Raw genomic sequence first — 23,407 nt, 5'->3', positions numbered from 1 at the left:
TTTGAAATGATTACCTTTTATATAGAAAAGGTCAGGAGTCAGAATATAAATTAACATTTATTTACATTAGCATAAAAAGAACTCTGAAAAGATATCCCTGGGGAAGGGAAAAGGGTCCAAAACTGGGCTTCAGTTTGGTTTTTGACTCATGTGAATATACTACTATCCAAAAATAAAGAACTGAAATATTTTTAAGGAAAAGAAGAAAGAATGGAATCAACTACACCTTTGCTGGGACATTACTACTTAAATGCCATACACAAATGCACATAAACACAAAAGGGGAATTTTATCTTAATTCCTCAAGCATCTGTCCCTTCCAGAGGATCTCTCCAAGTGCGGGAAGTATCTGAGCATGGCCTCTGCTTTAATGCATCCTGTGTCCTCAAACTGAGTTCAGACTCCAGATTGGCTGTGCTGATGCTGGGTTCTGCCAGAGTCAGCCTGGACTCTTGTTTTCCGACGGACCATTTCTGTAGTGAAGGTGTGCTACAGGGTTAGAATAAGGGCTCTGGAGTCAGACAGACCTCGATTTGAGTCCCACCACTTTAACAGCTGTGTGACTTTGGGCAAAATTAAAGTTCAATTTCCTAATCTGTAAAATGGCAATTCTGCAGTCTGCCAAGATAAAATAAACTAACTCATAGAGTTGTTTTGAGGGCTATATGAGATAATATATATTTGTAAAGTTTAGAGCACAGAATCTGATAAAGAACAAATGTTCAAAGTCAATCAATATCATTTGTAGAGATAGGTTGTACCAATTTAATTGGAAAACATCTGGCTGAACTCTATCTAAAACAGTTCAATGGAACAATTCTAGAGAAAACTCTGCTACTTTCATTTTAATAGCTGGCATGTCATAATTATATGTGATTCTTCCCTTGATGTTTTCAAGCTTTTTTGGAATAAATGTTTTAGATGAACTAATTTTTTGTTCACCTTAACCACTGACATAACAGACCTTTAGCCATTTTTCTCATGATTGAACTGCCAAAATAATGCTTTTTAAATTACTCAGAACCAGAGTGAACGGTTCTAATTCCATATGGCATATGGTGGGGTTACATTTCAAAGTATTATTGTTTTCTGTGCTATTCCTGCATCCTCTTTTTTTTTCCCACTCATTCCACATAGGACATTTTCCTGTCTCCAGCCTCACTGAATCACAAAGACTCAAAGAAACCACAGTCCATTGCAAGTCAGAAATAGTTGCAGGCAGTAAATGGCTGGTTTCTCTAATCCCAAAGACTACAGAAAACTGAGCAGGAGAAAAGGGAGAAGGCTGTTGGAGGAGAAACTCACACTGGATGGGAAGGAGTGACAGAAGTAGACATCCTCCATGCCGGTGAGAGATAGCAGATGGGGAGGTAGGAAGGGCTCTTCTAGCCCAAGCTTTCTGGAGTGTGGACTCTCTCACTGCTCCTATGCTTGTAGATAACCTGCCATCCAACCATAGTCCTTAACACTTGTGCGCCCACCAGAAGAGAAGGAACAGTGTGAAGAGACATGGCATGATCCCTTTACCTCATTGGAACTGAACACAAACAGCTGAGTTCTTTATGCATTCAGACAGTGAAGGACTGTATGCCAACATTACATTATAGGGATTGGTCTAAATAATTTTTAACAACTGAATTTGGGGCAATCTGGGTTGTCCTGAAAATACAGTGCTACCCCTAAACTACAGTCAGGCATACCGCCTCCAACCCCACAGACACCTTTACTATGATTTAACGTGGACAGCTGATTGCTAAACAATGGTACACAGAGATGAAGAGAAATGTATTCTATGTGGTGAACGTATAGAGACATCGTCTAGCTGACAGCAGTACAGGAACCTAAATAACCAATTAAAAATATTCAATGGAATAAAATTTCAGGGCTGGAGATGCCAGAAAAGTTAGGGCTCTCATGAATGTGAAGCAGAGACTTAAAACTCAAAAACAGTAAACAAATCACCACACCTCCGTTAAGGGTAGAAGAGACCCTACCACTCTGTCCCTTCAGGAAGTGCTGCAGGGGAAGAGAAAACACTCCCTTGCAGAGCTCAGCTGCCTCCAAAGTCCTCAAAAACACATGGCAGGCTTTGAGTGAGCAGGAGCTTGTTGGTGGGGACCAGTGCTGCTATCTCACATCCAGCACCTGCCACTCACCCAGGGATCTCCTCCTTGTTTTTGACAGTATCATGCGGTAACTGAGCCATTTAGTAAAGAAGGGACTTGATCTGCCCAGACTAGCTTCCTTAGGCCTCAATTAAAGATGTCAAGTTCAAATGTGAAAAATGTGCCCACTGCCTAAGGGAGAAGGCCCTTCCCACAGGGCGGCTTACCTGGAGACTACCAAAGCCATAAGCTGCTTACATCCACACAACACAGATAGGATACCTGGACACAGCATGTGCTTAGTGCATCTGATCGCTTCATCCTTTTGGTCAACTCTACCTCAACAGTAACCACAGAGCAGAACCCCTCTGGGAGAACTCCTTGCTGGAACTCACTCGGATGGGGCAGAGACTTTAGAGTTGCCTGTGCGAGGAAGTTGCTGGCAGGAGTCCAGAAACCTCAAACCATGGTCAGCCATTTCCAGGCGAACTCTCATGTGTTGAGATTTACCTCAATCCTATAAAATATGTTGGGGAAACTCTCCAAGGGAAAGTGGTGGAATCGGCATATGGCTTCCAGAGGGCAGGTCTACGGTCCAGGAACAGGGTCACTGGTTTCCCTTCTCTCTGACGCTTGGGAGGTTTGGGCTCCCCACCGATCTGTGCTTTGCAAATCAGACATCAGGAACAACCCTGCAAGAACAGAGGCACCCAGCCACAGATGCTGCTCAGGCACACACAGAAGGACCTGCAGGCAGGTACCAGCATAGGGATGGAGGTCTGCAGCGGAACTGGGGACAGCATGGTAAGAACGAAACAGCTGACCTTCTGTGGAAAGCCATGTCCTACCTCATGCTGGGATGGTGCTTTGAAACCACCTTGAAACTTTACCCCTGCGCAAAGCAAGGAAGAAAAAGGGGAAGAGGGGAATCAAGCTATTCCATAGACATAATAATTGCTCATGAAAGGACTGGTGAGACAAACATGCCTTCTAATGCAGAGAGCATCACACATAGGAAAGCTGGGCCAGTATGGAAAGCAAAAGGAAAAGGCAGCCAACCCTGACTCTCAAAAGGGACACGGGAAGTTCAGTGAGTCAGAACAGGGCTGTGGGACCTCAGCTTGAGGTGGAGGGGGGGGGTGTGAAAGGGCCACCTGGTGAAAGTGCCCCAGGCAGCCTCTCCCTAGGTTGTGACTCCGGAAAACCAGAGTTCAGATGGACTGTCTGCTCCTGAACTGCTGGAGAAGAAAAATCCTAGGTAAGAAACTTTCTCAGTAAGAATTCAGACTTCTAGGGAAACGTCCACCCAGACATTAATCCACAAGTGTGCTGTGTATTTCCCCCAGCTCCCCGTCTGTTTTCTCACTGGAACCGGTTTCCCCTTCCCGTCCCCACCCTCTGTACTTAGGAAGAAAACCTCAAAATGGCTGTAAGCCTGAGTGCTGGGCAGAAAGATCTGGGTGCTTGAGTTTGTTCCACCCCAGTGGTTTAGTGAGACTGAGGCTGAGGGAAGCAGATCAGAAACTTACAAGTGTATTAGAGTGTGAGGGATGACTTAAAAATAGTATCTGTTTAAACCAAGGTTTCTCAACCCTGGCTGTACTGACATTTTGGGCCAGACAATTCTTAGCTGTGGGGAGCTGTCCTGAGCATTGTACGATATTTATCACCAACCCTGACTTCTACCTGCCAGGTGCCAGGATCACCTTCTCCCCAACTGAGACAAACAAAAAGGTTTCCAGAAATTGAAGAATGTCTCCTGGCAGATAAAGTCATTCCCACTTGAGAGCCACTTGCTTAAAATTAAACTACCAACATTTATTAATCCAAATAAGACTAGGTCACCTCAGAATAATCAGTTTAGCAATTATAAACTGATGTCAGTGATGCAGTTGTTCAAAACAATTTTTGAACCTTTCTTTACAAATCAACCTTAAGAGTTTTTCAGAAGTTCATTTAAATGTCTTTAAGGGAGAAAAATCTGTGATGACTGCTTCTAAAAATTAAGGTTATAACTAATCATAACTTGAGAACAGCTTTGACAGTCATGGATCCAGCTGAGCCACATCCTGATAAGTGGGATGAGAAGGTAGGAATGGAAGTGGGTTTAATCATAATTCACTACTAAGATTCAATTTACGGCTTATAAGATGAGGATAATTCAAAAGGAACAACCCCAGAAATGTTTAGGGCTATGGCAATATTAGCAGAATAAATTCTGGTAGCCTTAAGTGTTGATTTTGGAGGCAACACTCATTTAAATGTGTACATTCCAGCATATCAGTTTAATCCTTTTCCTCTTTATCACCTATATAAATTCCAATTAAAAGAAAGTGAATCTAAAAGGTGAAGCAGACTCAGTGAAAAATTATTACAAATGACATTTTCAGTTTTGTTAGTTACTGTGCCTGTGTGTACTGGTAACAAACAGACACACACACAATGCAGAAGCAAAAATACAAGTCTGCTGCACCTACTATACAGGGTTTTGCATTTTATTTTACAGTTGAACAACATGGGGGTTAGGGGTATCCACCCCTGCCCAGCTGAAAATCCACATAGAACGTTTTACTCCTCAAAAACTTAACTACTAATAGCCTACTGTTCACTGGAAGCCCTACCTAAAACATAAACAGTCAAGTAACACATATTTTGTATGTTATATGTATTATATACTGTGTTCTTACAGTAAGCCAAGCTAGAGAAAAGAAATATTTTCAAATTGTTACAATCTCCAAAATATTTTCCAATATATTTGCTGAAAAAAATCCACATATAAATAGACCCATGTATATACACACACACACACACACACACACACACACACTTAATGTGTGTTTTGGCATTTCCTTTATCATTCCCCTAACTTTCTTGCCATTTCCAGCTATTTAATATCTAGGTTATACAAACTGCCTTGGAAATGAAACAGCACAAGGCAGAGAAACAAAATTTCATCCTTTTGAATTCCAAAAGCTTAGGCACAGCCATATAGAACTCAGGGGCAAAGATAAGAGATTGGGGAGGAAACCTCTTGACACTGCCAAGCCTCCTAGTACAGAAGAGCATGCTTCAGGCTTGGGCGAAGGGAGAGACAGAGGGAAAGCAATTAGTGCAGACCTTAGAAGGGCAATTAGCCCTGGCAAGGTGCCAGGTAGGCTTATGGGAACAGAGCAGGATGGGTCAGACTCTGTTGCCCTGGTAGAATGGGAACAGGTGGCTGATGGGGCCTTAGGCAGCCATTGAGAATTTCTCTTGCTACAGCAGCAGAAAGAGTTCTGATACCCCTGAGAGATATGGTAGTGTAGAAGAGCTGTAGAAAATGAAGGAGAAATGCAGCTAGATATATCATGGACCTCTAGGGACAAAGGGCCAAAGAGCAGATGGCACCCTGAATACTCCAGGGGGTGGCAATGTAGAGAGAGGACATCAAGGACTAAAGGACCCCTCCTCCCAACTAACTACATCAACTTTTCCTCACTTGAGACGCAGACAGAGAGGGATGGTCATATTTAGAGTTGACTTAACTAGGTTCCTGCCACCCCAAAGAATAAAGAACCCTTTATTAAAAATCAGAAATTAAGCTATAAAGAAATACAATTTTGTTTTTACATAGCTGATTTTGTCAAGTGAGGTATCAAACCTTTGACTTTAGGTATGGAATTGGGTCAGTCCAATATTTCTCTCTTCTGTATCTCTTATATCAGTGGCTGCCAGAGCTGGTTGATAATCAGAATTATCTGGGGAGAAATCTGGATTCAGTTAGTATGTTTCCAGAGATTCTGAAGATGGGCCAGGTTTGGGAACCTCTTCCTAGTATTGCATAAATCAATAAATCATTCTCAGACAAGATAACACCCACAAAAAAAGGAATAGGCATAAAATTCATGACAAAAGATTCGGCTAATGAATGTCACCTGATATGATAAGGCCTCTGGATCAAGAAGGGCAGGAACAGGAGGTACAATCAATACTGGAAAAAATTTCTCTGGTGGTTCAAAACAATCCAAGAGAGATGTGAAATCTGGGAGATCTTTGAATTAGCACATACACAGTGATATAAGGAAATTAACCTATTTCAAGGGCAAAATAAGCTTGACATCTTATTTTGAGAAGCATCTGTGAAAGAGAAAATCAATGCCACATTTTAGATCTTAGTAAATTACAGAAAATTGGAAATAAGCCTTGTTTTTTAGGCAAATAAAACTGATCAACACAAATATCAAATGAAGGTATTAAACACCTAACTTTCTGCTTCTAATGGAAATGTTATAGTATTAGGGAAGATGCTTTGTCTGGAAGTAACAGAACACTCAACTCAAAATAGCTTAAGTAGTAACAGGAGGCATTGTCTTTTTAAAAAAGAAGTCCAAGGTAGAGAAGTTTCTTCTGAGTTGCTTAATTTCTCTTTTTGTAATTTTGTGGAAAAACATGGTGCAGCATCCCAATATCACATCCTCATATAGCATCATGCAGAGCAGTAAATGGGTCCTTTCTTTGTGTCTCTTTTTAGGAGCTTCAAAACTCTTCCCAATGCTTCCCAGAAACCCCATGCAGGTCCCTTTGCAGAACTGCATCACATGCCAACATCTAAACCAAGCACTGAAAAATGACTGGGGCTGCAGCAGTTCCTTTAGGGTGACCAGTATTGTATTCGCCTCTACCTCAGTCCTACAAGGAAGCACACAGGTTCAGGGAGGAAGGAGGAACCTGAGACTAGGGAGAAGAGTGATTACCCTTACAAGGAAGAAAGGGGGTTAGTTTTAAGAAAATTTCTGTTCTAATGACTTGAAGAGATTATTCTGCAGTAACATTCAAATATGAACTGAAGTTCTGAAAGCAAGCCCATACAAGTGTTCTCTGCTTCTACTGGTGATAAGCAGTCAGGATAAACTGATCTTAATTTTTTGTTGTTTAAACAAAACATGATTAGTAAGTTAAGCATGCTTTGCAGCACCATGTAGGATTTTTTAGCAAGTTTTATGCTATTTAGAATTATCTTGTGCCTTTAATGATAGTCCCTTTAATGATACAGATAATACACTGTAAATCCATAAACACAGGCAGCATAGGCTTGGACTTGCACTTGTAATTGTTGTACCACTTGCACAGATTCATGTTGCTCTGACTGGCCTACAGCATGTTTAAATAAAATGGGTGTTTCCCATCCCCAGAAACAATGACATAATAGTACATATTAACTCTTTCTATATGAATACTCATGCCTGCCCTTCAATCAGGTTTAAGACTTGTAATCTCCATGTCAAGCAGGACCTCAAAACAAATACCCTCCGTCACGATATCCTCCATTCCTTACTATTTCATTATGTCATCTTGATTTTCACTTCTTTGCTTCCCCTTACTAGAGGGACCTACTAAAATTAGATGCCTCTGGAAAATATAACACTCTGCATGACCCACCAGACTATCAGATTAAATTTGTTTGGCTTAGGTTTAGCAACATAATCATGATTCATGTGTTTGAGCAAAAAGGCAGACAAACTTTAGATGTTCATTTAATAACTTCAATGTTAGTAATGACAAGTTAGAAATGAAGGAGTCCTTGAAACCAATGATATTAGCGACAGACTCTGCTAGGAAATAGCATTAATGTAAAGTCTCCAGCACAATGGTAAAAGTGCTCTTTACTGGGCTTACTACTGCTCTTCTAATAACAGAGGGCCTCCCAGTCTAAGCAAAGTGTAAGTACCCTTGCGGAGTTTCGTCCCACTTCAGCATTCCATAACTGATGAGAAAGAGCAAAGTTAGAAGAGTAAGAGCACCTTTAAGGTAAATAAAGGACCTACTCGCATCACCAGGAGGTATAAAACTCACTTACTAGGCAATAGGGAATAGAAGGATGAAGACAGGGGCCCTGCCCTCGTGCCCTCGGGTAGCTTCAACACATGGGAAGATTCTAGAATATGGATGAGTAAGTCTTCAAAAAGCATCCAAAATACCGTACAGGTGACAGTGACCATCAAGACCAATGGGACCCATTTCTCTATTAGAAGTAATAAGTACCTTTTTCAAGGCAGTTTAATTCCTAGTTGTAATCTAAGTTCTAGTACAATGCCTCAAGTAGAAATAGGTGCCCAATAAGTATCTGCTCAATGAGTTTTAAAATGTAAAATGAGGGGAAAAAGGCAAGGCAAGGGGGACAAATCAAATACTCTATCCCTCAGGCCTTCTTCACTTTTTTCCAAGGAACACAATACTCCTTTAATTCATCTTCTCTTCAAGCAAAGTTATTTTTTAAGTATTCATTATTCTGCAAGGAAGTGCTGAGCAGGATACAGTATTATTTTTCAAATATGGTCCCTGAATTCAAACCACTGTCAATTTAGCGGGAAAAACAAAAGCCTAGACAGATCACGAAAATGCAAAGGAGAATGCTGGATCACACTAACAGCTCACATGGAACACGACAGCCTCTAAGGAAAAAAAAAGTTGTCTTAATTCTGCCACTCCATAAGCATGGAATATTTTTCCATTTATTTGTGTCTTCTTCAATTCTTTCTTCAGTGACTTAGTTTTCAGGATGCTGGTCTTTCACCTTCTTGGTTAAATTTATTCCTAGGTATTTTATCCTTTCTGATGCAACTGTAAACGTGATTATTTTCTTAACTTCTCTAATAGTTTGTTATTAGTGTATAGAAATGCAACAGATTTCTGTATACTAACTTTGTATCCTGAACTTAATATGAATTCATTTATTAGTTCTAGTATTTTTTTTGGTGGGGTCTTTAGGGTTTTCTATACATAGTATCATGTCATCTGGAAGTAGTGATGGTTTTACTACTTCCTTTCCAATTCATATGACTTAATTCTTTTTCTTCCTAATTGCTGTGGTTAGGACTTCCAATACTACGTTGAATAAAAGTGGAGAGAGTGGGCATAAGATCTTGTTCCTGATCTTAGAGGAAAAGGTTTCAGTGTCTTATATTGAGTATGAAATTAGCTATGGGTTGGTTTATTATGTTGAGGTATGTTCCCTCTACACACACTTTGTTGATAGTTTTTTTTTTAGTTTTTTAATAAGGTATTATTGATACATACTCTTATGAAGGTTGCACATGAAAAAACAATGTGGTTACTACATTGACCCATATTATCAAGTCCCCACCCATATCCCAATGCAGTCACTGACCACCAGTGTAGTAAGATGCTACAAATTCACTATTTGCCTTCTCTGTGCTACACTGTTTTCCCCCTGATCCCCCACACCATGTGTACTAAACATAATACCCCTCAATCCCCTCCTTCTTCCCTCCCCACCTGTCCTCCCACACCCCTCCCATTTGATAACCACAAGTCCCTTCTTGGAGTCTCTGAGTCTGCTGCTAATTTGTTCCTTCAGTTTTGCTTCATTGTTATACTCCACAAATGAAGGAAATCATTTGGTGCTTGTCTTTCTCTGCCTGGCTTATTTCGCTGAGCATAAAGTCCTCCAGCTCCATCCATGTTGTTGCAAATGATAGGATTTGTTTCTTTCTCATGGCTAAATACTATTCCATTGTGTATATGTACTACCTCTTCTTTATCCATTCATCTACTGATGGACACTTAGGTTGCTTCCAAATCTTGGCTATTGCAAAAAGTGCTGCAATAAACATAGGGGTGCATATGTCTTTTTGAATCTGAGAACTTGTATTCTTTGGGTAAATTCCAAGGAGTGGGATTCCCAGGTCAATTGGTATTTCTATTTTTAGTTTTTGGAGGAACCTCCATACTGCTTTCCACAATGGTTGAACTAGCTTACATATTCCCACCAGCAGTGTAGGAGGGTTCCCCTTTCTCCACATCCTCGCCAACATTTGTTGTTGTTCGTCTTTTGGATGTTGGCCATCCTAACTGGTGTGAGGTGATATCTCATTGTGGTTTTAATTTGCATTTCTCTGATGATTAGCAATGTGGAACATCCTTTCATGTGCTTCTTGGCCATCTGAATTTCTTCTTTGGAGAAGTGTCTGTTCAGCTCCTCTGCCCATTTTTTAATTGGCTTACTTGGTTTTTGTTTGTTGAGGTGCGTGAGCTCTTTATATAATTTGGATGTCAACCCCTTACCAGATATGGCATTTATGAATATATTCTTCCATACTGTAGGATGTCTTTGTTCTACTGATGGTATCCTTTGCTGTACAGAAGCTTTTCAGTTTGACATAGTCCCACTTGTTCATTTTTGCTTTTGTTTCACTTGCCTTGGGAGATATGTTCATAAAGAAGTTGCTCATGTTTATGTCCAAGAGATTTTTGCCTATATTTTTTTCTAAGAGTTTTATGGTTTCATGACTTACATTCAGGTCTTTGATTCATTTTGAGTTTACTTTTGTGTACAGGGTTAGACAGTAATCCAGTTTCATTCTCTTACATGTAACTGTCCAGTTTTGCCAAAGCCAGCTGTTGAAGAGGCTGTCATGTCCCCATTGTATATCCATGGCTCCTTTATCGTATATTAATTGACCATATATGCTTGAGTTTATATCTAGACTCTCTATTCTGTTCCACTGGTCTATGGGTCTGATCTTGTGCCAGTACCAAACTGTCTTGATTACTGTGGCTTTGTAGTAGAGCTTGAAGTCAGGGAGCATAATTCCACCTGCATTATTTTTCCTTCTCAGGATTGCTTTGGCTATTCAGGGTCTTTTGTCATTCCATATGAATTTTAGAACTATTTGCTCTAGTTCATTGAAGAATGCTGTAGGTATTTTGACAGGGATTGCCTTGAATCTGTAGATTGCTCTAGGCAGGATGGCCATATTGGGAATATTAATTCTTCCTAGCCAAGAGCATGGGATGAATTTCCACTTATTAGTGTCCTCTTTACTTTCTCTTAAGAGTGTCCCATAATTTTCAGGGTATAGGTTTTTCACTTCCTTGGTTAGGTTTATTCCTAGGTATTTTATTCGTTTTGATAGAGTTGTGAATGGAATTGTTTTCCTGATTTCTCTCTCTGCTAGTTCATTGTTAGTGTATAGGAATGCCACAGATTTCCATGTATTAATTTTGTATCCGCAACTTTGCTGAATTCAGATATTAGATCTAGTACTTTTGGAGTGGATTCTTTAGGATTTTTTATGTACAGTATCATGTCATCTGCAAATAGTGGCAGTTTGACTTCTTCCTTGCCTATCTGGATGCCTTTTATTTCTTTGTCTTGTCTGATTGCTATGGCTAGGACCTCCAGAACAATGTTGAATAAAAGTTGGGAGAGTGGGCATGCTTGTCTTGTTCCCCATCTTAAAGGAATAGCTTTCAGCTTCTCACTATTAAGTATAATGTTGGCTGTGGGTTTGTCATATATGGCCTTTATTATGTTGAGGTACTTGCCCTCTATACCCATTTTGTTGAGAGTTTTTATCATGAATGGACGTTGACTGTAGTTGAATGCTTTCTCAGCATGTATGGAGATGATCATATGGTTTTTGTCCTTCCTTTTGTTGATGTAGTGGATGATGTTGATCAATTTTCGAATGTTGTACCATCTTTGCATCCCTAGGATGAATCCCACTTGCTCATGATGGATGATCTTTTTGATGTATTTTTGAATTCGGTTTGCTAATATTTTGTTGATTATTTTGGCATCTATTTTCATCAGGGATATTTGTCTATAATTCTTTTTTTGTGGTGTCTTTGCCTGGTTTTGGTATTAGAGTGATGTTGGCCTCATAGAATGAGTTTGGGAGTATTACCTCCTCCTCTACTCTTTGGAAAACTTTAAGGATGATGGGTATTAGGTTTTCACTAAATGTTTGATAAAATTCAGCAGTGAAACCATCTGGTCCAGGGGTTTTGTTCTTAGGTAGTTTTTTGATTACCAGTTCAATTTCTTTGCTAGTAATTGGTCTATTTGTTTCACATATGTAGGTCTTTCTGGGTCAGCCTTAGAAGGTTGTATTTTTCTAGAAAGTTGTCCATTTCTTCTAGGCTATCCAATTTATTACCATATAATTTTTCATAGTATTTTCTCATAATTCTTTGTATATCTGTGGTGTCTGTAATGATTTTTCCTTTCTCATTTCTGACTCTGTTTATGTGTGTAGACTCTCTTTTTTTCTCAATAAGTCTGGCTAGGTGTTTATCTATTTTGTTTATTTTCTCAAAGAACTAGCATCTGCTTTCATTTATTCTTTCTGTTGTTTTATTCTTCTCAATTTTATTTATTTCTGCTATCTTCTTTATTATGTCCCTCCTTCTCCTGACTTTGGGCCTCATTTGTTCTTCTTTTTCTAGTTTCATTAATTGTGAGTTTAGACTGCTCATATGGGATTGTTCTTCTTTCCTGAGGTAGGCCTGTATTGAAATATACTTTCCTCTTAGCATGGCCTTGGCTGCGTCTCACAGATTTTGCAGTGTTGAATTATTGTTGTCAGTTGTGTTCATATATTGCTTGATCTCTGTTTTTATTTGGTCGTTGATCCATTGGTTATTGAGGAGCATGTTGTGAAACCTCTAGATGTTTGTGGGTTTTTTCATTTTCTTTGCATAATTTATTTCTAGTTTCATACCTTTGTGGTCTAAGAAACTGGTTGGTACAATTTCAATCTTTTTTAATTTACCAAGGCTCTTTTTGTAGCCTAGTATATGATCTATTCTTGAAAATGTTCCATGTGCACTTGAGAAGAATGCGTATTCTGCTTCCTTTGTGTGTAGAGTTCTGTAGATGTCTGTTAGGTTCATCTGTTCTAGTGTGTTGTTCAATGTCTCTGTGTCCTTACTTATTTTCTGTCTGGTTGATGTATCCTTCAGAGTGAGTGGAGTGCTGAAGTCTCCTAGAATGAATGCAGTGCATTCTATTTCCCCTTTAAATTCTATTAGTATTTGTTTCACATATGTATGTGCTCCTGTGTTGGGTGCATAGATATTTATAATGGTTATATCTTCTTCTTGGATTGACCCCTTTATCATTATGTAATGCCTTCTTAGTCTCTTGTGACGTTCTTTGTTTTGAAGTCTGTTTTGCCTGACACAAGTACTGCAACTCCTCCTTTTATCTCCCTATTAGTTGCATGAAATATCTTTTTCCATCCCTTCACTTTTAGTCTGTGTATGTCTTTGAGTTTAATGTGAGTCTCTTGTAGGCAGCATATAGACGGGTCTTGTTTTTTTATCCATTCAGTGACTCTGTGTCTTTTGATTGGTGCATTCAGTCCATTTACATTTAGGGTGATTATCAATAGGTATGTACTTATTGTCATTGCAGGCTTTAAATTCATGGTACCTATGGTTCAAGGTTAACTTCCTTACTATCTAAGACTCTAACTTGACTCACTTAATATGGAATTACAAACCCAATCTAAAGGTTCTTTTTTTCTCTCTCCTTTTTCTTCCTCCTCCATTCTTTATATATTAGTTATCATATTTTGTACTCTTTGTCTATCCCTTGATTGACTTTGGGGATAGTTAATTTAATTTTGCATTTGCTTAGTATTTAGCTGTTCTACTTTCTTTACTGTGTGGTTTTATTACCCCTGGTGACAGCTATTAAACTTTAGGAACACCTCCATGTATAGCAGTCCCTCCAAAATACACTGTAGAGATGGTTTGTGTGTGGTAAATTCTCTCAGTTTATGCTTATCTGGAAATTGTTTAATCCCTCCTTCAAATTTAAATGATAATCTTGCCATATAAAGTAGTCTTGGTTGGAAGCCCTTCTGCTTCATTGCATTAAATACATCATGCCACTCCCTTCTGGCCTGTAAGGTTTCTGCTGAGAAGTCTGATGATAGCCTGATGGGTTTTTCTTTGTATGTGATCTTATTTTTCTCACTGGCTGGCTGCTTTTAATAGTCTGTCCTTATAGATGATCTTTGCTGTTTTAATTACTATATGTCTTGGTGTTGTCTTCCTTGGGTCCCTTGTGTTGGGAGATTTGTGGATCTGCATGGCGTGAGAAACTATCTCCTTCTCCAGATTGGGCAAGTTTTCAGCAAATACCTCTTCAAAGATACTTTCTATTCCTTTTTCTCTCTTCTTCTTCTTCTGGTACCCCTATAATGCAAATATTGTTCGGTTTGGATTGGTCACACAGTTCTCTCAATGTTATTTCATTCTTAGAGGTCCTTTTTTCTCTCTGTACCTCAGCTTATTTATATTATTCTCCTCTAGTTTCTATTTCATTCATTGTTTCCTCCACCATATCTAATCTGCTTTTAATACCCTCCATTGTGCTCTTCAATGATTGGATCTCCAACTGGAATTCATTCCTGAGTTCTTGAATATCTTTTCGTACCTCTATAAGCATGTTAATGATTTTTATTTTGAACTCCCTTTCAGGAAGATTCATGAGGTTGATGTCATTTAAATCTTTCTCAGGAGTTGTATTAACAATTTTACTCTGGACCAGGTTCCTTTGGCATTTCATATTTGCATATGGCGCCCTCTAGTGTCCAGCAGCTCTACTCTCTGGAGCTGCTCAGCCCCTGAAGCAATGTCGGGGGTTGCAGGGGAGTGGTATTGGTGCCTGGAGGGAGGAAAGAGCTGTTTCCTGCTTTCCAGCTACTATGCCTGTCTCCACTGCCTGAGCCAGTGGGCCAAGCACATAGTGCTCTATGCTTTGCGTTTGTAATTGCTGTAGACAGATCTTTCCTCTGGCTGGCCTAATGCCAGGGTAGGGTTTGCCTGTTTGCAAGTCAGGTGGGGCTGGCCAGGAGAAAGGCGCAGTAGGCTGCGTATCATGGAGGGGGGTCCTTGGAGCTGCGTAGCCAGCCAGGGAGCTGCAGCGCCGGAAGATCGTGAAAGCTCCCTACCTGCTGGGCAGAGTGCACCTTGACAATTTTGTCTACCTGTCCTTTCTCCTGAGCAGTAAGCTCTGTGCAATCCTTGGCCCTTTAGCAGTCCTCTTGTTGTCAGGAAGTCTCTCAGACTGCCCGTCTTTCTTTTGTCCCAGAGCATCTGGTTTCCACAGCGGCTAGAATCTCAGTCTCTCCAGTAATTCTGCCTGTCTTAGCTTTCCAACCCCCTAATCACAAGAGTAGCATGCAAACACTATGAAATGTATGTTTGTGCTCCCAGAGCAGATCTCCGGAGTTAGGTATTCAGCAGTCCCAGGCCTCCACTCCCTCTCTGCTCAGTTTCTCTTCCTCCCACTGGTGAGCTGGGGTGGGGGAAGGGCTTGGGTTCCGCTGGGCCACAGCTTTGGTATGTTACCCTGTTCTGTGAGGTCTGATCTTTTCTCTAGGTGTATGCAGTCTGGCACAGTCCTCTTTCCTGTTGCTCTTTCAGGATTAGTTGTATTAATTATATTTTCACATTATATGTGGTTTTAGGAGGAAGCCTCTGTCTCACCTCTCACGCCATCACCTTTAATCTTTCTCCTGAGAGTTTTTTTAATCATAAAGAGATGTTGAGTTCTGCCAAATGATTATCCTGCATCCATTAAGAAGATAATATGATCTTTATCTTTCATTTTGTTAATGTGATGTATCATGTTGATTGATTTGTAAATGTTTAACCATTCTTGCATCTCTGGAATAAATCCCAGTTGATCATGGTAATTGAAGTTTTTAAAGTATTGTTGAATTTGGTTTGCAAATACCTTATTGAGGATTTTGACATATATGTTCATCAGGGATAGTGGCCGATAATTTTATTTTTTTGTGGCATCCTTGTCTGATTTGGCTATCAAGCTAATGCTGGCCTTGTAGAATAAGTTTGGAAGCTTTCTCTCCTCTTCAATTTTTTGGAAGAGTTTAAGAAAGACAGTTATTAAATCTTCTTTGAATGTTTGGTAGAAATCACCAGTGAAGCCATCTAATCCTGGGTTTTGTTTGCTAGGAGGCTTTTGATCAATGACAATCTCATTTCTTGTTATCAATCTATTCAGATTTTCTATTTCTTCATGAATCAGTCTTGGAAGGACTTTACCCATTTCTTCTAGGTTGTTCAAATTGTTGGCATTTAATTATTCATAGTAGTGTCTTATGATCTATTGTATTTCTCTTATGGTATAGTTGTAACTGCTCCTCTTTCATTTCTGATTTTATTTATTTGAGCCCTTTATTTTTTTTGGCAAGTCTATCTGAAGGTTTGTCAATTTTTATAATGTTTTTAAAGAACCAGCCCTCAGTTTCATTGATCTTTTCTATTGTCTTTGTAGTCTCTATTTCATTTATTTCCACTCTGATGTTAATTACTTCCTTTTTCTACTAGTCTTGGGCATTGTTCATTCTTTTTCTAGTTCCTTTAGGTGTAAAACTAAATTGTTTATCTGAGATTTTTCTTGTTTCTTAAGGTAGTCCTGTATCCCCTTAAGGGAGTCCTATGAACCTCCCTCTCAGAATCACTTTTACTGTATTCCATAGTCTCTGTTATGTTGTATTTCTGTTTGTCTAGGTATTTTTTTTAAATTTCTACTGAATTTCTTCTATGGCCTTGCACTTGTTCAATAACATGTTGTTTAATCTCTGTATATTTGTAGTTTATCCAGTTTTTTTCTTGTAATTAATTTTAGTTTTATACCATTGTGGTCAGAGTAGATGCTTGATATGATTTCAATCTTGAATTTACTGAGACTTGTTTTGTGGCCTAACATGATCTACCCTGAAGAATATTCCATGCACACTTGAGAAGAATGTGTATTCTGCTGATTTTGGATGGAATGTTCTGTGTATATCTATTAAGATATTCTAGTGTATAATATGTCATTTAAGGATGATGTTTCTTTACTGATTTTCTGTCTGGATGATTCTCTACTGATGTAAGTGGGATTTTAAAAACACCCTACTATTATTATATTGCTGTCAATTTATTCCCTAAGGTCTTATTAATATTTGTCTTACATATTTTGATGTTCCTGTGTTGGGTGCATATGTATCAACCAATATTCTTAAGTATCTGTTATATGCCAAGCACTGTTTAAATGCCAGTAATATAATAGAAAATAAAACAAAAATTTCTGCCTTGATGAAATTATAGAAAAGCTCCAGGTATGTTTCTAGAACATTTAGTCCACTTTGGTAATGTATAGAATTAAGGAGGATACCACAGAAAGATCAAGACAGGAAAGGAAGATTCCAGTAGTGGCACTTGACTGGGGAAGAATCAAAAGCCAGGCTAAAGAATTTTTTGGAGTTAGTTCTGTTCACAATGAGGAGTCACTACAGATTTCTCACCCAGGTAATATCTTAGCCAAAGAAATACTTGGAATGATTAACTGGATTAAGTAGATTGATTGGTAAAGTCCAGGGCTGGGAGACTGAGGTGTGGTGTGGAAGCAAGGAGAACAACTATGCAGCTATTGTATCCTATTGGGAAGGATCCAACACAAGCATCACTTCCTCTGAGATGTCATCCCTGATTCAACCTGTCAGAATTAGGTGCCCCACTATGGTGCTATCACAACAATTTGTATATATACAAACTTACTGTATAATATTGCAAGTGCTTATTTATTAACTCTTATCTTTCCTCTCATCAAAGAGGGATGAAACTGAGCCTCATTATCTTTGTGTTTCCAGTGCCTATACTAGTGCCTCACATGTAGCAGAAAATATTGGTGGTGTGAATAATCAAATGTTATGATTTGAATTACATCCTCTCAAAATTCATATGTTGAAGTTCTAACATTAGTTGGAGTTACAGAGGTAAATCAAGCTCAAAGTGATTAGGGTGGGCCCTAATCCAATACGATGATGTCTTTATAAAAAGGGGAAATTTAGAGACAGATGCGTTTGGTGTACACCTTTGGAATGCATATGAACTTGAAGATCTTCCACAAACCAAGGAAAAAGGCCTTCAACAAATCCTTCTGTTACAGCCCTCTGAAGCAACCAAAGCAGCTAACCCCCCTTGCTCTCCAATTCCTAGCTTCCAGAACTTATTTCTGTCATTTAAACCACCCAGTTTGTGGCACTTTGTTATAGCAGCCCTAACAAACAGATACAAAAGAAAATGTTCAGTCATCTTAGAGAAACATCCAGAATCAGAGCTCAGGAAAGGTCATCATTAATTATTTTTAAGAAAGGTGATAATATGGGAGCAGAATAAATTTCTGTGATAAATAATAGAGGAAGAAGCATGACAAAGGGCAGCATTTCAGAGAACATACATGTTTAGGAAACAGAAGGAGGAATCAGGGAGAAACATAGAGAAGCAACAGTCAGAAGAGTGCCTGGTAGAATCTCACTCCAAATTCTGAAAAAAGTAAAATAAACGGCAAAAAAAAAATGTTCACAAGATTTCACAGAAGCAACCACATGAGGAAGGGACACAGATTTTCTCAATCTCAAAAGTCGTGGACGGGAATGGCATCCATAACATGGCAAAGCCTCTGACCCAAAAATGACCTCTTCCCCAGATGTTTCGTTGATGCAAAAGAGCCTGAGAATTCTCACAAATACCCCCAAATCTAAAGAGAAGCAAATGAACTAATAATCTTATCCTTGCCCTTCTCCATCTGGGCAATGGAACAACAGAACAAACTCTGAAGATGGAGGCTCCACACTTAATTTATGAACATACAAGGATGACTTAAAGTGTCCCTTGCATTTGGGGTACACCTTTGGGATGGTGTGAATCTTGGTATGGCTATTTAGCAACACTTTAAAAGTGAGAGGACAATTCTGGTATAATCTGCCTCAGCTGAATTCTTCTTTCCTTCACCTTTGATGTTCTCATGCTATAGGAAAAATGGGTATAAACTGAAATTCTCAGCCCTCAAACTGAGAAAAACAAACTGAGCTCAAGAATACTGTCGGGCAGGGACACCAAGGCACTCATATTATATTACAGCAAATAGATGGTCCGACCAGAGGTGCCCAAATATTCATAAAGTGAGAAAAATGACTATTATTAACTTTCACAAATAGATTATGGGGGAAAAAAAGTAAAGCAAGAACACATAGCAGACAAAGAATCCACTCAAGAAAAAAATGTAACTAAAGTAACAGAAGGAAATTCTCCATATGCTTTGAGTTTAAAACCCAGGAAATATTATACTCAGGAAATTATACCTAAGATCTTGCTCAAGTACAAAGGCAGTAGAAATGTTTTTTCAAAAATGGAAGAATTTAGTGGCAATAACATCCACCAGTTTTCTTGAAAAAACTATATGATGACAAAATCAAGCCAGTATACAGATGATTCCAAAAAATAATTCAGGAGTGGAGAAACCATTTAAAAGACTGCTTAGTAGTGGACACAGTTCATTTAGATGCAGAAAGAGTATTAGGATTACTGAACAGAATGTAAATATTATAAATCCTTATAAATATGTAATTACAAATAATGTTTACTGAATGCTTATTATACAGTGGATTCTTCATGTCAATTAGATTATTTACATTCTCCAATAACTCTATCCTTACTCTACAGATAACAAAAACTAACACATAAGGGGTTAAGTACACTGGTGGTCTGGTAACCGAGCCCAGCCTCCATTAAACACTATGATACACTGCCTCCCCAAATTAAATTAATTTAACTGAAAAAAATCTGAAGGTGGGGAGAAAGGAAAAGAAATGTGAGATGCCAATATCATCATATTTTATAGGAGTGAGTCAATTAATATGGCCTAAAATTAAAATTGTCTACATTTTTTAAAAGAATGACTCTGACTTTTTCATATTTTTCACAATTGCTTTTTATAATTATAAGGGCTCCCTAAGAGATCTGTCTGAGTGGAAAAACATTTATTTGAAGTTCAACAAGTTCTTCAAGTTCATTTCACTTTCTTTTATTAAAGTCAAATAGAATTAAATTTAATACTTTTTATTTACAGGTAGCATATATTCATCAATTTTGTAAAAGCACATCTGTCTAGCTAGCCAATCAGAACCAACATTTTATCTGTATGTATGCCTAGAAAGACATCTGGAGTTATACTGACATAATAATGACAATGATGGTTACTTCTGTGTGGTTGGATTTGGGGTAATTTATTTAAAGAAAAAACATGGTTTCCTCCACTGCTTAAATCCTCTAGAATGAATAGGTACTATTTTATGAGAACAAGATGATTTTTTTCTTTAAAAATTAATGTTAAGAGACTGGCAAAATGTTGATCATTTTTGAGGATAGGTGATGGTACATGGATGGTAATCGTATATTTCTACTTTTGTGTATGTCTGAAAATTCCATTTTAAATGGAAAGAGAAGAAAAAAAAAGCAAGCAAGAAAGAAAGTTAAGACCAAAAGCTAGTATTGGTAGTGTGAAAGAAGCTAAGGAAGAAAACTAGTTCTCCAGTGTTGAGTGGATTAGGATGAAGGGAAAAAGAATCACTGAAGTCTAAAACCAGCAAATTATTTGTAGACTAGTAAGTATACTGCATAGTTGAGTGGTATAAATCAAATTCCAGATCTCTAAGGATTGAGGAAGCATTGAAAGTAGTTAGTATAGATACACATCAGTTTTATCCTTGAGGTAGAGGGACACCAAGAGTTGCTCCAGATGTGAGAACTGAAGCACTGAAGTATTTTTCCAAAAAAGAGTCAGACCCAACACTCACCTTAACTGACTTCTGGGCTCTTTCCCATTCTGTGCTTGCCTGTTATTTAAGATACTAATTTATAGGAAGAAGGAGAAAGGACATAGAGTGGAAACAGATTTATTTCAAACATGAAAACATCCTGAATACATTTGTAGAACCAGGGAAAGCTGTTGGTGGAAGAGAGGCTGAAATCGTATAAGTGAGTGTGTATATGCCTGAGAAGAGAACTCTAATTTCACAGGATATCAAAACAAAATAGGAAAATAAGAAAACCATAGCCCCAATTGAAGATTCCCCAGGCACAACTGGAAAGCAGGCAAGAGAAAGCCCTTATTTTAACACTTGTAACAACCTACAAGCAGCTGGGTTTCTAAAGTGCATTTACATTTCAGCTGTTTGGAAATTCAAAGTATTCCATCAGCACAAAAGTATAATGGCCACTCAGTTTTCTAAGACAAGCCACAAACACTGGTTTAGCACAATGTGGATGAATACAGTTTAACTGGAGTTCTGGCTCCAACAAGCAGAGTGGTACTTGGCACAACAGAAGGAAAGAAAACACCTTTTCTAGGTCACATAAACCTTATTTGGGTATATCTGTACCCACAGGTCTCATTCTGCCTTAAATCCTCCAATACAACTATCTACCAAGGCCTTGTTCCAAGTACACAATTACCTAACCACTCAAGCAACAAACAAGTAAGTCAACTCATTGAATTGCAACTCATGTTGGCTAGATAATAGAAATAAACAATTTCATTATTGCTTAGAATAAGACAGTAATTCTTAAACTTTAATGTGCATTAGACTTTCCTGAGGTACTTTTGAAAAGGCATACCTCTAGGGCCTCCCCCACAGGCAATCTCATTTCAGTGGCCCTTCAACCACACTTACTGGAAACACTGTGCTACGATTTCCTGGTTTTGTTTTAAGCCAATGCTTGTTAACACAAATAAATTTTAAAGCGAGGGTTAGGTCCTTAAGAGAATGAAATGAAGCATTTCTTATAGAATGAAGGAAATGTTTTGAGACAGAACTACAGAAGACATTTGGCCCAGCCTGGGAAGGGCCCCTAGGATCCTCTCTGTGCCATGTATTAATATTTAACACAATTAAAACCACAATGAGATATCACCTCACACCAGTTAGGATGGCCAACATCGGAAAGACAAGGAACAACTAACAATAGCGAGGATGCAGAGAAAGGGGAACCCTCCTACACTGTTGGTGGGAATGTAAATTAGTTCAACCATTATGGAAAGCAGTATTCAAATAACTAAAAACAGGACCTGGGAATTCCACTCCTAGGAATTTACACAAAGAAAACAAGATCCCAGATTCAAAAAGACATATGCTCCCCTATGTTTATCGCAGCACTGTTTACAATTGCCAAGATATGGAAGCAACCTAAGTGTCCATCAGTAGATGAATGGATAAAGAAGATGTGGTATTATACACAATGGAATATTATTTAGCCATAAGAAGAAAACAAATCCTACCATTTGCAACAACATGGATGGAGCTAGAGGGTATTATGCTCAGTGAAATAAGCCAGGCAGAGAGAGACAAGTACCAAATGATTTCCCTCATTTGTGGAGTATAACAATGAAGCAAAACTGAAGAAACAAAACAGCAGCAGACTCACAGACTCCAAGAAGGGACTAGTGGTTACCAAAGGGGAAGGAGGGGAAGGGTGAGTGAGGAGGGAGGGACAAGGGGATTGAAGGGCATTATGATCGGCACACATATTGTGGGAGAAGTTATGGGGAAGACAGTACAGCACAGAGAAGACAAGTAGTGACTCTGTGGCATCTTGCTATGCTGATGGACAGTGACTGCAATGGGGTGCTAAAGGGACTTGATAATATGGGTGAATGTAGTAACCACAATGTTTTTCATGTGAAACCTTCATAAGAGTGTATATCAATGATATCTTAATTTAAAAAAAAGATAGATGCATTTACAATATACAGTCACCCAGGCATTCAGGCTAGTTAGTTTTATGGAACTGTTACCGGCAGAAATTTGGGTTAATAGCTAATATCCCCATGTTTTAGTCTGGGTTCCCTAGAAAGTGGAGCCTGAGTCTAAGGAAGCCTAAAGGGAGGTGTAAACTCAGAGGGCAGAACAAACAAAGAGAAGTGAGGCAAGGAAAGGTCACTTCAGCTGTGGCTGTGTCAGGACAAGCAGCAGTACACAGGCAGTGCCCATGGAAGGCCACCCTACAGGAAGTGCCTAAGATTTTACCGAAAAAAAAAAAAATCTAACACACACCTTCATTTCACATTCATGGGTGAGGACACTGGTATTAGAAGGTCTACTGAAGGGGAGGGAAAAGGTGAGTTCATTCATTCATTAGAGGCTTTTCTCACAGATGGCTTTTTCTAGGCCTACTGCTTAGCTGTTGTCTATTGCTTATCTAAACTTTTGGCTTAGAGACTGTGGAGAATTCATGACATTAGAAATATTCTGTCCAAAACTGAAGATACTTTAGTCCATTACCATATATTTTATTCAGCTGAGTCAGCTATTAAATTACACAAATTATAGTCAATTCTACAGCATAATATGTACCCAGTACTGATATTCCACTCTTGTGCTTTGGGATAACCAGGTCAGTTTTTCATGGCTGACATCTAATCTAATTGGCCTGTGATATTAATCAATCAATAAATAAATAAAAGTAATTATCATAGCTAATGATCACATTTTACTGCACTGGCTTGCAGGAAGGCCTGATTTTCTCAGCTTGAAATTTAAGTTAGAAGCAAAAGCAAATAAGACATATTTATCTGCAAATAACTCACATACCAAGGTCAACTTCTCAACTCTTTGCTGTTCAATTGTACTGTTTGTGCTTTTGACTTTTACTCAAAG

The 23,407-nt window shown here is 38.7% G+C and overlaps 1 protein-coding gene across 5 annotated transcripts in view; it reads right to left on the bottom strand.

Annotated features, from left to right (window-relative positions):
* Window positions 1–23,407, bottom strand: part of ELOVL7 (ELOVL fatty acid elongase 7) — an 85,460-nt gene that overhangs the window by 33,023 nt on the left and 29,030 nt on the right. The window lies entirely within an intron of this gene.

Source organism: Manis javanica, chromosome 1, assembly GCF_040802235.1.
Source record: "Manis javanica isolate MJ-LG chromosome 1, MJ_LKY, whole genome shotgun sequence".
NCBI lineage: Eukaryota > Metazoa > Chordata > Mammalia > Pholidota > Manidae > Manis > Manis javanica.
Note: the sequence above shows the minus strand (reverse complement) of the source record. Positions and strands in the feature narration are given on the sequence as shown.